Consider the following 17,160-nt stretch of genomic DNA (forward strand, 5'->3'; position numbering starts at 1 on the left):
TGGTTTCTTCAGCTAGAGGAGTAGGATACTAACGGCTAAGTTACTTTCATGAGTTTCCTACCTGGCTTGTCCACTTCAGATCCCTAGGATATTTCAACCGATGCACCTTATAAATCAAAGATTATGGGAGAATCTATCCTTCTTTAAATCAAATTCTTAAGAAGAGTGATGTATATTTTAGAACTTAGGATAGAGACATTGGGGTAAATATAAAGTTAAAAAATATCCGGTCCTATATGTAACCCCTAGCATACATAGTGGATATTTGATATAAAGAAAAAAATAGAGAATGAGAGAAAGAAAAAGAGGCAGGGGAACGGTGGACATAAAAGAGAGACAGAAACAAAGAAAATAAAAAAAAATAATAGAGAAGGTTCATCTAAATTCAAGATATACCACAACATTGTTTTTACCTTTCATGAGGTAAAATAGCAATATATGATTCACATAGAACAACATAAACACTAAACAATTAACATAAAAATATTAAAGCAACAGCAATATCACAAATGTACTGCTATACTAGCAACACAAAATTTGAGGATGAAAAAATATATACACATATTTCTATGAGAGAATTCTCTACTTGTTAAAAAAGCACTGTATTTTTGTACCAGTCGTCTTTAGAAGCAACAGTACAAAATGACTCCCAAAATTATTATCCATTAATGTGCTATGGCACAGTAGTTAACAAAAATAGTGAGTTAAAGAACATAAGTATACTGATAATAATTCTGCATAAATAAGTTTTAATATTTCAGTATAATGATCTTTGCATTATATTTTGATAAACTCAGAATCTAATTAGTGACCTCCCGTCCTTATAATTCTAATGTCCACTGTAATATCCCATCCTTTGAAATTCAAATGAAATTAGTTCTAATCCCTTCCACATGCTATAACTGATTCATGCCATTCCAACTTCTTTTCCTAGGAATCAGGGGGTTTAAGGAGGGTTTAAAATGAGGCAGAGAGTTCCCTTGTGCTGCGATGGCTCTGCATTGAATCTTCTGCTTCTATGGTCACTATCTGGCCATTCCACTTGCTCTTCCCATTAAAATCCTACTATGATACTGCAGATAGAACACAGATCTTTGTCTCAAATGCAACAAAGGCTACATTGGCTTTGCATGAGAATGTTGTGAAGTTCTGTATTGACTGGGAGATTTTATATTTCTAGGCCATTCATTTTATTTTCTCCTCAGTTACCTCAATTTCCAATGTCCTGGTCCTTTCCCTGGAAATTCAATCTCCCTGATTTTATTTTTATATACAAAATGAATGCTTCCACTTCTCATTCATATATTTGTTTAAATGGTGATGGATATGCAGTTGGTCCACCTTTTTTATTACTCAGCAGAAGAGAAAGAAGAAGAAAAGAAGGAGGAGGAGGAAGAGAAGGAGGAGGAGGAGAGGAGGTGGTGGAGAAGGAAGAGACAGGGAGGAAGAGAAGGAAAGCAAAGGTTTCAACATTTCAGAATTTATCTTCGCTCTCACCACTAAGTGCCTGAAAGAGCTCAGTGATGACTGCACTCCCCTCAGGAAACACATACATCTTCTGCCAGAGGATATTTAGAGTTCAGCTATAGAGCAGCCCTTTGTAGGAATGTTAACTGCATGAAAAAGTAATAATGCTATATAATTAACCCTAAATTCTAATACCACAGTACATTTTCCAGTCATTATTTGAAAATGAGGCAGAATCTATCCTTGAAACAGCATCTAGGGGGAACAAACATGGTAGGGAGAAAGCTTTAAGAAAATTATATCAACGGTAGTTGTTTCTAGAGAGGAAAGGCAGAGAGCCTGAGCAGTGTTCAAGGAAGGATGTAATTTCCAATCCCAATTCTAAATGGCTGACACCAATGCAGCTAATCACATAGGACTTGTCAATAAGTGGAAATCAAGGGTATAGGAGATATTCTGCAATATGTAGAGAAGAAAAAAAACGAACAGGACTACAAAAACAACAAACAAAACAAAAAATAAAACCTATTGTTTTGTGACTTCTCTTTAGTAATACAATTTATGCTTATTTATTTATTTATTTTTGCTTGCAAGAAAATATTAGTGCCATTAATTCTCATTAACAGTTTTCTAGCTTGATCACTAATCTGGAGGTCAAAATCATATCTGTTACTCAAAACTTCAAAATAAGAAAATGTCATAATATTCTTACATCTTGCCTTATATTTTAACCTCAACTATGAGTTCTAGCATTCGTGACAGTAAAAAGAGTTTGTCACTCTTCTACATATAAAAAGTTTCACAATATCAGTTTAACTATGCCTTTATTCATTCTTTCTTCTCTAAATAACAATTGAAGAAAAATATTGACTAAACCCAGAAATGCTTTATGGCAGCCTCCTTCTTAGCTATCAGTGGCAGGAGGTCAATGCACTTTTAGTTGATTTTGGATTCATTCATGATTGGAAAATTGGTAAATTATTTCATTCAACCTGAGAGGTACATTTATTACAAAGAAATTTAGTTGAATTGAACTTTAGCCATTATTTTTTTTTTGGGGGGGGGACCATCATATGACATAATTAAGTCAATACATAAATCTTATTTTATGAGGTGAATATTTCCCTATAGGGATATGCCAGGTTCTTGGTTTACATCCAGATTCCAGAATCTTGGCAGCATCCTCCAGGGCAAATCCTACGTCTTGTGAAAAATGCAATTACATCTTTAATATATACCAATATACTATAACCAGCCCAAATTCCTTGTGAAATATTCTCTTAGTAATAGTTAGAGAATGATCTGAATTCTAGCTCTCGCCCTTCTACTCAACATGATGCTGACACTATCTTAATTCCTTTGCCGTGCAATGTGAAGATTGACACTGGATGGAAGTCTAGCAGAAAATCTGCAGCCTGGGACTATGATGCAAGAGAATTTTTGAAGCTGGCCACTGCTATGGATTAAGGTCATATTCTCTAAATATGACCCTGTTGTTTATTAATGCAATCACTCCCCTACATGCATTATGAGAGTATGTCTCAAAAATGTGACAAGATAGATGATATGATGACCAGGTTTGGCAAATTAAAAAAAAGTGTTTTAGTTGCTTGGCTTAGAAAATAGGACTGTTCTGCTCCTTCTGCTGCTGCTAAATTAAAATCTAAATAGCTGTAACCCTGTACCTCATTGTTCTCATATAGAAAGTAATATTAATATACTTTGCAGTTAAAAGGGTAAATGAAACATTATATGATTTTAAAATTTGTCATAAATGCTTAATAAAGGATATGGAGAAATATGATAGTAATTTTTCATAAAGCTTTTGCTGATGCTGCAAGGGCAATAATGAAAAGGTCTGTGAAGCTGTACCTGTTTCACGGCTGCATTAAGATTCTTTCCAGTGTTAGGATATGTGAGGTACCTAATGATGCTTATATAAAAGCTAGAATGTGAATGAACCTGCAATCAGCTTTTCTGATTTACTTTTCCCCACTTCCCTATTTGCTGTTTGCCAGCATATAGCACATGAGATGTTCCTGTCCAAGATTGAAGCTATACATTGCCTTTATTGTTTTAGTAACATTCACTGCATCTTTGATGTCATTTCCTGAGTCTTGTGTATTGTTTAAGTATGGTTGATGATTGGTGTTGACTTTGAGTCTGACCACAAAGAAAGTGATGAGCTGTATAATCAATATGAAAGGGTACCAATTTCTAATTGCATTTTTATTTGCAATTATATATCTTCATATGGTGTTATTTTGACCCACAATACAAAATAATACTTTCTCGCAGAATATTTGGAAATAGCCAAGGAGAGTTTGATGATGAAATGATGAAGAAGCTGATAATGATGAGTGATGACTTGTAGGCCAAAACATAAACACATTCTGAGCATTTAAACATTTTCCCATTGAAGTTTTTTTAATTTGCTCTTAACATATAATATGCAGAAAATAATTCAACATAACACTGAAATATGTATGTACCTATAATTATGGCATCATATATGTTTTTTCTTTTTTTCCTTTTTTTTTTTTTACCATACTAAAGATTAGGACATGTGTAAAAGAAAACAAACAACAATAAAACAACCACTGTTCTTGTTAGTCTCTGAATTCCGTCCTTGAGTTAGTCTTCACCCTCAGTCTATTCCATAAAAGTAATTAATGCACTCTTAGATGGTGAGAACACCTTAAGTCAAACCCACCCATGTGTATCTGGGTATCGGACTATTTCCTTTTTTCTCATTATTTCTTATCCTGCTCATCTTTGATCAACCATTCCCGTATTCCATCTGTGCTCTGCACTTATTTCTGTCTTAGTCGAGGATACCTGGTGCCATTCAATGTTGATTCACCTCAGAGGATGAGACTCACAGACTCTAACCTGTGCCTAAATATCCATCATAGTTTTCTGTAGTGGTTATTTCTGGCCAAACTCTGTCCAGTTTTGTCTTGACAGAGACAGTGATCTGCTGCACCCAGCCTAAGAGGTTGAGCAGGGGACCACAGAGGCAGGATTATTCTAACAGTCATTTTCTAAGTGGCTACGTATATTGTGAGCTTGTCATTAACCAGGAACTTGGCTGTTGTAGCTTTTAGAGGCAATTGGGTCATTTAGTGAGCATGCTCTCCTCCAAGGTACTTACTTTAACAAAACTTACTGCAGCAAACAAAAATACAACTATAACATAGAATATACGTATTCCTATATATACATAGAGAAATATTTCATAGCTGTTTATCTGAAATTCAAGATAAACAGTATTAGTAGAGAAATAATATTTACTATAACCATTATGCTTTCAATATGTAATATCAGTATACATGTTATTACTGCTTTTAATGAGCTTATTCATAGTCAATTAGCTATTTTTTAATTTAACATCTAATCTCTGACAGCAATATTGAAAGAATTAAAGAGTATTAACTTAATAATGTTCATCTAAGAGACTGCATAGTGGGAAGTGCAAGATTTTAAAAAAATACATGGAGAGTAAGAAACAATGAAAATGCCAGATGATACACCCTGGGTTGCAGGGAGTGTCAGGTGCTGTTAGCACAATGAGAATATAATCAGAGCTTAAGAAGACTCAGTAGGTGACTCATGCATCATCTTTCAGTTTCTAATTTTATCTGAAAATGTTCCCTTCGTAAGAGGACTTACCACTACATTAGGCATTTTAGAACATAATAGTAGGTCTTTACTAGTTTATATTTCTTAATTATTATAGGACATTGATCTGTGTCCATTTGTATTATATGTTCACATTCCAACTGAGTTGAATTTTATATCAAGAAGATAATGAATATGTTTTCTTCTATCAATTGCATATATTTAAGAAGTATTTCTTGACAAATACTAATATTTATGAAATGGAGAGATGCATCTCTTCTGAATAATTTGGCCAGTGCTGAAAGGCAAAATAATCTGTACTGTGTACATATGTTTTAATGACTCTTTGCCATAATGAAAATTAATACCAAATAAATTTCTCCCAATGTGCAAATAACCCCCATAAATACTATGTAAGTGTTTACATTCATAAATTATAAGACATTATTTTTAGACTGAGTCTAAATTTATGTAATAGGTTATCTGAGGCATAGCTGAGACATTGATTGTGTTCACAAATTCTAATGTAATATATGCACTGCAATTTTGAAACATAAAGGTGGAAATGATTTATTTATTTAATAAATTAATTACTAAAATTAAGTACATACTGTGTGCTAAATACATTGCTTTGTGCTGTGCTCATACTGACAAGCAGGAGTGAAGCACTAACTTCATCTCGCAGCTTCTGGTTTAAGTGAAAATTACTTTATAGCTATATAATCATTTGGCTCAGCATTCACCAAAAATCACAATCTTGAAAACACTGATGTATATATACTAGGATTGCCGAATTCAGCAAACAAAAATACAAATATAACATAAAATATGCATATTTCTATATATACGTAAAGAAAGATCTCATAGCTGTTTATCTGAAATTCAAGTTTGTCCTAATGTCCTGTATTTAACCTGGCAACTCTAATATACTAGTATACTGCTTTAAAAGGTTTGAATTATGGCCCTCAAAATTCATGTGTTCAAATCCTAACTCACAGTATCTCCGAATGGGACCTTTCTTTGGAAATGGAAAAAAAGAATTACAGAGATAATTAGTTAAGATGAGATCATACTGGAATAGGGTGGGCCTCCACGCACTTTCCTTATAAAAAGGGGACATTTGATACAGACCCACATCCAGAGAAAACAGCATGTGAGGATGAAGTTGACAAAGAACACCAAAGATCACCTGCAACTTCCAGAAGCTAGAAGGGAGGCATGGACCAGATTCTCCCTCACAGCTCCCAGACGGAGCCAACTTTGTTGACACCATGATGTTGGGCTTCTGGTCTTCAGAATTGTGAAGAAATAATTTCTGTTTTTAAGCTGCCTGGTTTCTGGTACTTTGATAGAGCAGCCCTAAAAGACATGTATATCTCTCCTCGGAGAAATAGACTAAAGTAAGTCCCACAATAACAAAGATATCTGAAAGAAATATTACCAAATATTTACATGGTGCGTATGTTATTTGATGTGATCTTTTTTAGTGGCTCATGGCCATACAGAGACCAGAAGTATATGATTTTTCTCTTTTACTGAAAGTAAAACCAAACCTCCTAAGTGGATGTATATTTTTAAAAATTCTGCCATCAATGAAGTGGCAAAACTCATCCTATTCTAATTCCATATTTAGTAAATATCCATTGTGCTGTGTGTGTGTGTGTGTGTGTTTATTAAAATAACATGTTTTTAGGTATTAGCTACAGTTTATATTTTAAGGGAATGGTTTTCTTATTGAGAGTCAATTGAAACTGTTACTTTTGGGGACTATCCCTCCCTTTCTTCTTCCCTATTTCCCTCCCTCTCCTTCCTTCCATTCTTTTTTCCTTTCTTTCCAGCTCTTCCACATACCAATAAGAGCCTGTGTTTACACCTGCTGATATATTTCATCCTACAATATAGGCTTTTGTCTATAATTTCAGGGTTTTCGTTTTTGCTTTTTGAGCTTTTCCTATTAGTTCTTTAAACTTGGATCTTTTCAGGCCTCTCTAAGTAGGTCATTTGTATCTATTTTAAAAGGTCATTGTTCTCAGCTTGCTTGCGCCTCTGTGTCTGCCTCTGTGCACTGGCTGATCTGCCCCCGCCCTTTCAAGGATCCCTACACCTGAGCTGCCTCCCTGCTTACTCTCAGCACTTTTGATAATGGCTGTGCTTATTAAATTTTCTGCACATTCAACTGAATTCTGGGAATTTATGACTATCATGTTTGCTGCTTTATCATCCTTATTTTGCATGCTTCATTTTTTTTAATACTAGCTTTTATTTCCTGTGAACTTTATTCCTATCTGCTTAGGTAGGGTATTTGTGGCCATATGTTCCATGGCCTTCTCTTGGGTATCCCTTTTCCATTTGCTCTGCCTCGTGGCATATACAGCTCGGTTTTAAGATGGTTATGACTATTCCACTGAATAAGCATTTAGGGGTTGCTTTTGGTTATTTCCACTTTATAAGTTATTTATTATTATTTTGGATCTCTGATTTGGTCCCAACAATAAGCAGAAGAATGTAAATAATTAACATATTGGGCAAACATATGAAGTTTGGGTTTCACATAGGGCATACCATTGACCAAAGTGGTCTCTGAAATAACGGACATATTGCCCTAGCTGGTTTGGCTCAGTGAGTAGAGCATCGGCCTGCAGACTGAAGAGTCCAGGGTTCGATTCCAGCCAAGGGCACATGCCTGGGTTGTGGGCTTGATCCCCAGTGTGGGTCGTGTAGGAGACAGCCAATCAGTGATTCTCTCTCATCATTGATGTTTCTATCTCTCTCTCCCTCTCCCTTCCTCTCTGAAATCAATAAAAATATATTAAAAAATAACTGATATATCGAGGATAAGTTCACAAATGTCATGGAAGAACAGCAACTGACCAGCCCTACTTATAGCCTACGGTTTATATGTTTGAGAATTTCATACAGCTAACCTAACTCCTTACAGTCACTGGGATCATCTTAACTATATTTGGCATTATACTAAAAGATGATTTCCACCACTAAGGAACTGGGTTTTGTTGACACAGGTGTTGTTATAATAGTCTGGGCTGCGTGGGGGACTTGCCAGTTGCCAGTCCAGATGCTGGTCTCCTGCTCTAGCCTGACTGACTAGTGTGTGATTAGATACCTGAGCGCCTTATATGTCATATGTCCCCTAGCTAGCATGTGAGCCCTGTTCTTATACACGAGTTTCACTGTAATCCAGTACTCTCTTTCTAGGTTCTGATACCAACTTCCTTCGACTGCCCTAAGTACTTGGACACTGTACCTGTGCTTATAACCTGGATCGGCCCCTGATTTCATTCACATTTCTCTGGAATAGAGATTATAAGCTCTCTCTCACTCCTTTAAAGCTTGTATGACTTTTATTCAGGAACAACTGCCTAGCCTCTGGATCAGCTTGCATACATGGAAGCCAGCCCAGATTAGGTTGGAAATCTCCAAGGCACTTCAAGCATTATGATTTAAATGTCTGGACACTTGCCTTATAGCATAATTTACAGATGAAATAGTCTACCCTATCTTAAAAATACTAAAAAATATGCAACCATTATTATGAAAATTTCAAAGTTCGAGCATATACACAAAAGAGGGGCACGGTGTAATAATCCCTATGTACCCACTATACACCTCCCACACTTGTGTACTGTGATAGCTAAGTTTTTGGTGCCCACTTGCCTAGGATAGGGATGCCTAGATAACCGGTGAAACATTATTTCTGGGTGTGTCTGATGGTGTTTCTGGAAGATATTAGCATTTGAATCAGTAGAGTGAGGGAAGAAGACGCCCCTCACCAATGGGGGTGGACATGATCCAATCTACTGAGGGGCTGAATAGAACAAAAGGGTAGAGGATGGGCTGTTCTGGGCTGCTTGATCTGTGCTGTTCATTCCGCCCACAGATATGGGTGCCTGTGGTTCTTGGATCTTAAGACTAAGGCTGAGATTTACATCATCAGCTCCCTTGCTGCTCAGACTTTTGGATTCAGGCTAAATCATACCTACCGCTGGCTTTTCTGGCTGTTCAGCTTGCAGCGGATGGTGGGACTTCTTTGCCTCTGTAACCACCTGAGCCCAGTCCTATCTATATGTATATCTCAGATACATATTACTTCATCTGGATGTATCAATTTTATATTTGTAAAGTACAACAACTTTATTTACCAACATAACTATAGTATCATGATCTCTCTGAAAATATTAACAAAATTTATTTTATATCATCACTTGTCCAGCTACTGATTCAAATCCCCCAAACACGCTCTCCCCCTCCCATTAGCTGACTGTTTGAATAGGAGTCAAACCATAATACATTTTATAAGTGTATCTTTTAAATGGAAACAATCACACAAAATATTAAGTTTTTAATTAGTAATAAAAAGTACAAATAAACAGTCTGAAAAAAATTGAAAGTGAGATGCTGCTTTTAACTGCATCATCTCTTTCTTGTGGTGGTATAGAGGCAATGTGGCAGGAAATGTGCCCTTACCTTGAAAGAGAAAGATCTTATGCCCTTTTATATATAACCTTTGGATTATCAAAATGCCTGCTTTTAATATAAGCAAAGCAGTTTGCCTGAAATTCCATCAGGAATATAAGAAATCATTCATTCACTAGGAAAAAGAAAGCTGTGGATCATATTAGCCATTTTACGACATTGCGCAGGCACACAATGTAAACAAATACACACAAATGGGTAAAGCAGCACTTTTCAGGACTTTGTTAAAAATGATCCTCCAACAAAAATACCCCGATAAAGCAAAATTCCATAACCTCAGGAAAAAGAGACAAAAGAAATCACAATTGCAAGGTTGGCTAGACTTGTTGTACCTGAATAAATGTATTTTAGCTTTCACCATGCCTTTGCTGAATTTTATGACTCTTTGCCTTCTAACTACTAACCGAAAACAGGATTCCTTCAGATTCCTGGGCAGCTTGCCACTACGTTGGGCCAAGGGGCCAATAAAAATCATTAGCAATACATAAATTTTATCCAGTGGGCTTTCCTGAACATGTGCAAGTGTTCATAAGGTCTGAAAGCCGAAATCCACATGTTGCATCTCATCATGTGCTCCTCATTTACTTGCAATCGCTTATACTCAAATCCATTATGTGATTATATTGTAATTTATATCAAATGAGAATCAATATAGCATTCAAATATACTAATAGGAATGGAGATTTGATAGACACTTTTGTTAATAAAAGACAGTAGATACGACTTAAAATATTCCTAGCCCTTTCAAAAGTCCACAGTACACAGTGCATATTCTGATTTTTATATATTCATCTGCAGTTAGACTGATATGAATATATTCATAAGAAAATATTAGAATGAAGAAAGCATGTTCATGATTATCATGATCAGATGGATCAGCCACTTTATGAAACTGAAAATATCTATCTACTTGTTTTTGCATTTAAAATTTAAAATTGCCTTTTGAGTAGGTCGATTAAATTGCCATTTGTCCTTGTTTACATCTTAGAATTTTTTTTGAAAGTAAAAAAATATGTTTTATGAAAAAGGTATTTTTACTTAATGGCCAGTTTAAAAACACATATGAACACATCCATGTATACACAAGCACCCTTGAAAGATTGTTTGACGTGTATTTACACTGATGCTTAATTGAAAACTACCCATGTTATAGCAACTGCCACACAATATGAATTAAGGTATTTCAAGTAACTATAATCCTCTACTCCAACACTACTCCCAGTACTTGCCTTGGCTTCATTAGGCGGGAACCATGAAAATAAGAAGCAGGGTTTCAAGAATAAAGAATGCAGACTGATGTAAGATAAAGCATTAAAGAAAAACAGACACACATAATGAAACCTCTGTTGGGTGCTATTTTAACTAAGTTGTCATCTATCACATGCATCTAATTTCAAATTATAAACTTCTTTCTGGTGAGTAAACTTTTTGTCCTTGATCCTAGAAATCACAATTAAATTAATACCAAAATATTTTTAAAAATCAAAGGATACTCCCCCTTAGTTTAACCCAGAAGATGGTCTACCTTAGACTGAAGTAATCTATTAAGAAATACATTTTGGCTAAAAACATTTGACAACAAACTAACACCTCTTTGTACACTAATAAATTAAACATAAATTAAGGCCAAATATTTTTTTTAGCTCCATAGGATATCAAGGGCATATTTTTAAAAGAAGTTTAGAGAATCTAAAACTTTAGAAATATATTCTATTCCTTAGCAGAAATTTACTAAAATTTTACTAAACAGATGGGTATCTATTTTTAAAGCTCCAGGGCAGTCAGTGTCACACGTCTAGGGAGTCCATTTTAATAGTCATGTAATCCTGTGACACTTCAATTATCTTGTACGTATATGCACATATGTTTACTTCACCAAAGGATGCTATAAATTTTTTAAAATAAATTAGGAATATGGCAAGAGAATGTATCTTATTTGGAAAAAAGATGGGAAAGCAGATTAATATTTAGCCATTTCAAAGTAAGTTTATTAAGCTTTCTGGCCCAAAGTATTTATCTTTTAAAATATGTTTTTCTAACACATTGGCATAGTTATATTACAAAACATTGTAAATAAATTAATTTGTTTTTATTTAAAGTTAGATGTATTTTTTTATCTTAATTGGATGAAAGTCCTTTTTTTCCTCCCTCAAGGGTCTTTTTCTGGCAATTTACAATGTTTATTTTCAAATTGTAACAAAAAAATCAAGCACCAATAATAATTGTAATAATATGTATTGATGTTCATTTATTTTTTTGCCTTTTCCTTTCTATTTAAAAGTTATACACGATTAATATGAATAGAGATACTAATGCACATACATTTAGGGTTTTAAAGACTGTTAACACCTGACAGTTGTCTTTAAATGTTGCAGAATTTATTCATGAAATTATATTGTTTCTCCAGCATCATCATAAAATGTTGTTATATGTGATGGATACTGGGTGCTTTGCTCAGGTGCCCTTTTCAGAGCTGGTTTTCCAACCTTTGTCTCCTTAGAGACTGGGCTGCTGAGAGTTCACATCTGAACCCTTCACTGCTAACTGCCCTTGGATGCAAAAGATCAGGTCCAGTCCTCAGTCTCTGTGCTTAAAATCCAAGACAGAACACACTCATACAAAACTACCATTTTATGCCAAAATATTGTACTTTATTATGTTCACCTTCTTTCTGCTTTTCTCTACTTTTTATTAATAATTATATTATCTTGTTATAAGCCACCACAACACTTTAAAAAATAAATATATAGGTCAGAAAAAAGTGGTTAAAATTGTGCTAATGGGTTTTTTTTGTTTAACTTTCTTTTTTTTAAATTTACTTCTTTTTTCAAGGTCTATGGCGTTTGGAGAAAAACACATAATGTAAATTGGCAGAGAGAGCAGCTACATTCCAGAAAAATGGATGAGCATTGAAGGAGAATCAGAGAGTAGGAAATATTCTTGGCACGTTTGAAGTCATGCATAGTACAATTGAGCTAGAGTTTATGTTATAGAGTTATAGGAGATGAGTCGGGAATACTAAGTAGCACCAACTTGGCTATGCATGCCAAAATAAAGACTTTTAGTTAGTTATAGACTGTAGAGTTAATAGGAATAGAAGCATCACTGCTTTGAAGACCTTTGTTTTATTATTTGACTATGATGTCATGGAGCTGCTTTGCATTACAAAAATTAAATAATATTTTTTTTAATGTTCATAAAATTTGATAACAAGCTTAATGAATGAACTTAGCTGTCTGCTGGGTGGATAACATATTCACACAGAGTAAGTATTATTTAAAATTACTTCAAGTATAAAACCAAAGAAGTTGATTCAGTTGAAAATAATACTCAGAACTCTCCCCCCGCCCCCCTAAATTATGGATTTACCAGGTGTGTGAACTAGAAATCAAATGGAGGCCAAAAATCAATGACAATTCAGCAAAAATGTGCACTCTGAGAATTCCCCTACAAAAACAACCAGGACTCCTTAAAGAAGGTGATTTCAATCTGGGGCAAGAAATATTCATGATGCTTCTAGGAAATGTTGTGCCACAAGGCAAGGAAAGCAAACAAAAAATCTATTGAGGTCATGTCAAGTAGACACTGGGGCTATCATGAAGAGATTCTAATTAGCTGAAAATGGATAGTCTGAGCACCTAAAACAACTACAATTACAAAAATTTTAATCGATTGAAACACATGGAGTCTCTAATACCAGTGATTTCATAGTGGGGATCAAACAATCTACATTTTAACATCAATTCACCAGCTATGTGTATACACATGAAAGTATGAGAAGCATCATTTACATGATTAGTAAGGTTAAAATCTGCAGCTTCTGCTTTCACTCCCTTCTCCTTTTTCATGTATTAAAGCAGTTCCTGTTTTACTGTGATGCTTGTTTTAGATGTCATTTCTCCCACATGCCATTGCAAACAGAGTCTGAGGTTTGTGTAGGTCTTCCTCAAAGTTTTTTTGCAAGGAGGTCATTATGATTGGGTAGAACTTCCCAACATTCACCAGCTTACCCTTAATCATTTCGATTGGTGCTGTAATGTGAGCTCACACATCACTTCCTTCCACATTGTGGATTCTTTTTTTATTTTTCTTTATTCTTCAAGTTAGGTAATTTATTTATGTTTTAATTTCTTTGTTGATTAAGGTATTACATATGTGTCCTTATCCCCCCATTACCCCCATAACTAAGATCTACACACTGTGGATGCTTGTGCTCTATTATTCACATCTTCCATTTCAGCACCACCTAAATCTCTTAAGCCCCGTACCACCATTCCTCCCTTCCTTATCCTGTGAAATGTGTCTAGACAGGGCATCTATTTTTGCAAATTTATCCCTATATTGTTATGTTGGCTCTGTCTGTAGTTTTCTCTCATTTTCCCCTTCCTGCCTTTTTTTTCTAGTCCTATTTCATTTTCTTGTTCTTTATTGAAAAAAATCTATGTATGTCTCTAAATGTAAAATCAGAGAATCTGTTTTGCAGTTTCTTTTCTTATATTGAATGTGTTTTACCCAGTTATGCAACTAGTAACACTCCAGAATGAAAGCAAGCTTTCTCTCCCATTGATTATATTAACATTTAAATTTCTTCTTGTTCTTACAGAAGTTTTTTTACTTCCTGCATATGACTTTCAAATTTCCAATATATTGTGTGAAAGTAGTTTTAGCTATTGCAATATCATGATGAGAAATCATAATATTTTTCTTTTTATATTTATAATACACACTTTTCTATATACCGTATCAATTCTTTTGTATACTTCATCTTACTGCAATTCTATTTCATACAATTTGCATATATATCCCTATATACCTTCTTATCGTAAACACAAACAGGCTGATTTTAGAGTACTTACCATTATCATCACTTTTTGCTTAGATTCAAACTTACTTGAATTTTCCTAAAAGACGTGTGAAATTTCTTCCCTCAAATCATAAAATTTCCCATGCAGATTTCTAATGTTTCTATGACATGTCTCTAAATCCTGTGCAGATTTAATGGACATAATCACTTATTTTTGCCTGGGAATAATTTCAAATCTTAGGACTAAAGAGTTTACTTTCATTTCTACCTGAATCCTTATGTTTGAAACCAAAATACTCTTCTGAGCTGCTTGAATATGTCCTTGCATAGACTCAGAAACAGTGTCTTTGACCTTCTGTATATTTGGTATTCCTCATTGCCAGAATGGAAGGGCAAACCCCCAGAAGGCTAGAGGACAGGGAGATGTCAGCCATCCTGAAGTCCCATCTGCTCACTTAACATGTAAGAAAACTGTGGCCCAGAACACCTAAAGCAAAACAAAACACACCTGTTTACCCAAACTGTCATTGTATTTCTCCCTCTCCCACACCTTTCCTCCTACTCCTTCTATTTCATGTTTTGAATGGGACACATTTTCTGTTACTTCAATACACTTTATTATTATTATTATTATTATTATTATTATTATTATTAATCTTTAATGCTGAAAGTATTACATATGTCCCCTTTTTCCCCCCATTGATCCCTTATATCCTGCCCCTGCCCCCACCTCAGGCCTCCACCACCCTATTGTTTGTGTCCATGGATTATGTTTATATGCATACAAGTTCTTGGTTGATCTCTTATCACCCTCCCACCCACCCCTGCCTGCCCTCTGGGATTTGACAGTCTGTTTCATGCTTCTATGTCTCTGGATCTATTTTGTTCTTTTTATTTTGTTCATTAGATTCCACATATGAGTGAGATGTTTCAATACACTATATTATTATTTCCTTATATTTATGTGGTTACCTCTTCCAGTATTCTTTGAAGTTCTTTCTTTTAACCTTTGTGGACTTGAGCTACACTCTTCCTTCTATATTTCTATATATATATATATATATATATATATATATATATATATATATATACACATTTTATACAATTAACATATGTATCCCTAAATACTTTCTTATAGTACACACAAACAGACTGACTTTAGAACACTTAATATTATCATTACTTTTTGCTTAGATTCAAACTTACTTGAATTTTTCTAAAAGTCAGGAGAAATTTCCTCCCTCAAATCATAAAAATGCCCATGCAGATTTCTAATGTTTTGATATATATATCAAATTTCATATATATATATATATATATATACACACACACACACACACACACACACACACACACACACACACTAATAAAAGGGTAATATGCTAATTAGACCAGACATCATCATCTGGACATCCTTCTGGACAAAGCCACGGTGGTGGGGGCCAAGGCAGAGGAGGTTAGGGGTGACCAGGCTGGCAGGGGGGCAGTTAGGGGACAATCAGGCAGGCAGGCAGGCAAGCGGTTAGGAGCCAGCAGTTCCGGATTGCAAGAGGGATGTCCGACTGCCAGTTTAGCCCTGATCCCTAAACCGGCAGTCAGACATCCCCCAAGGAGTCCCGGATTGGAGAGGGTGCAGGCCGCACTGAGGGACCCCCCTCCCACGCACAAATTTCATGCACCAGGTCTCTAGTATATGTAATATTTTTATTGATTTTTAGATAGAGAGGAAGAGGGAGAGAGAGATAGAAACATGGACTGACTGCCTTCTGCACACTCCCTACTAGGGATAGAGCCGGCAATGCAGGCATGGGCCCTGACTGGGAATTGCACCCATGACCTCTTGGTGCATGGGAAGACACTCGATCCACTGAACCACACTGGCCAGGCTCCCGTGTTTCTTTTTGGTTTATCTTTTCTTGTATTCCACCTGCTGGGAAAGCAGCTTCTTCTTATGGTACTGCCATTCTCCTTTATTTGGTTTCACCATCCATTCATTCCCTATAATTCTTCCCGTCCTTCCTTCCCTCAGCTGAGAACTGTAGGTTAAAGTTTTTGACATGTTTTGCCTTCTTTTCTCAACATGATCCATCTCTGCCCTGCTAGTCTTCTGCTGAACCTCATCCCCTTCCCTTGTGATGTGTTTCACTTGTCTCTTTCCTCTCACTTCAGCCTGAATGCAGTCTTTGCTTTATTTCTTCTCATTTCTTCTTGAAGTCCCCCTCACTTCTGCCCTCTTCTCCTATCCACCCTCGAATCTTTGTTACATTAATTTAGGAGAATGTCCCATATCCTGTTTTCCCCTCCAAATTTTCATATTGAGTCCTTGAAGTTGGTTCAGTTGTTGAGCAATTTGCATAGATAGGGTGCTTCCTTTGCATAATAAAGGTTGCAACATTTTATTGAAAAATATGCCATGTCCTTTTCCTCCATATCAGGTTCCCATTTCCTGACTGTACATTGCTCCCAGATGAGTTCTGGTGCCTTACACAAAGTGTGTCTTTAATTGTCTTTTTTTATGATGATAATCCTTCTTTGTTTATATTGGAAAACACCTGGCAAGTGGCTAATCCCTTTCTATCCTTGCCACATTTCTGTTTCACACTTATGTTTCCTAGTCCAAATCCCAAACCTGTCTGCTGCATTTGCTGGAAATATTGGAACAGTGAAATATTATTTTATTTCCCATACATTCACTGTTTTATCCTACTAATTGGAAGCAACACATACTTCTAGAAATGCTGTTTCTTTTTTTTTCAGTCAATGTTAAGTTAACATAG

Source organism: Plecotus auritus, assembly GCF_963455305.1.
Source record: "Plecotus auritus genome assembly, chromosome: 3".
NCBI lineage: Eukaryota > Metazoa > Chordata > Mammalia > Chiroptera > Vespertilionidae > Plecotus > Plecotus auritus.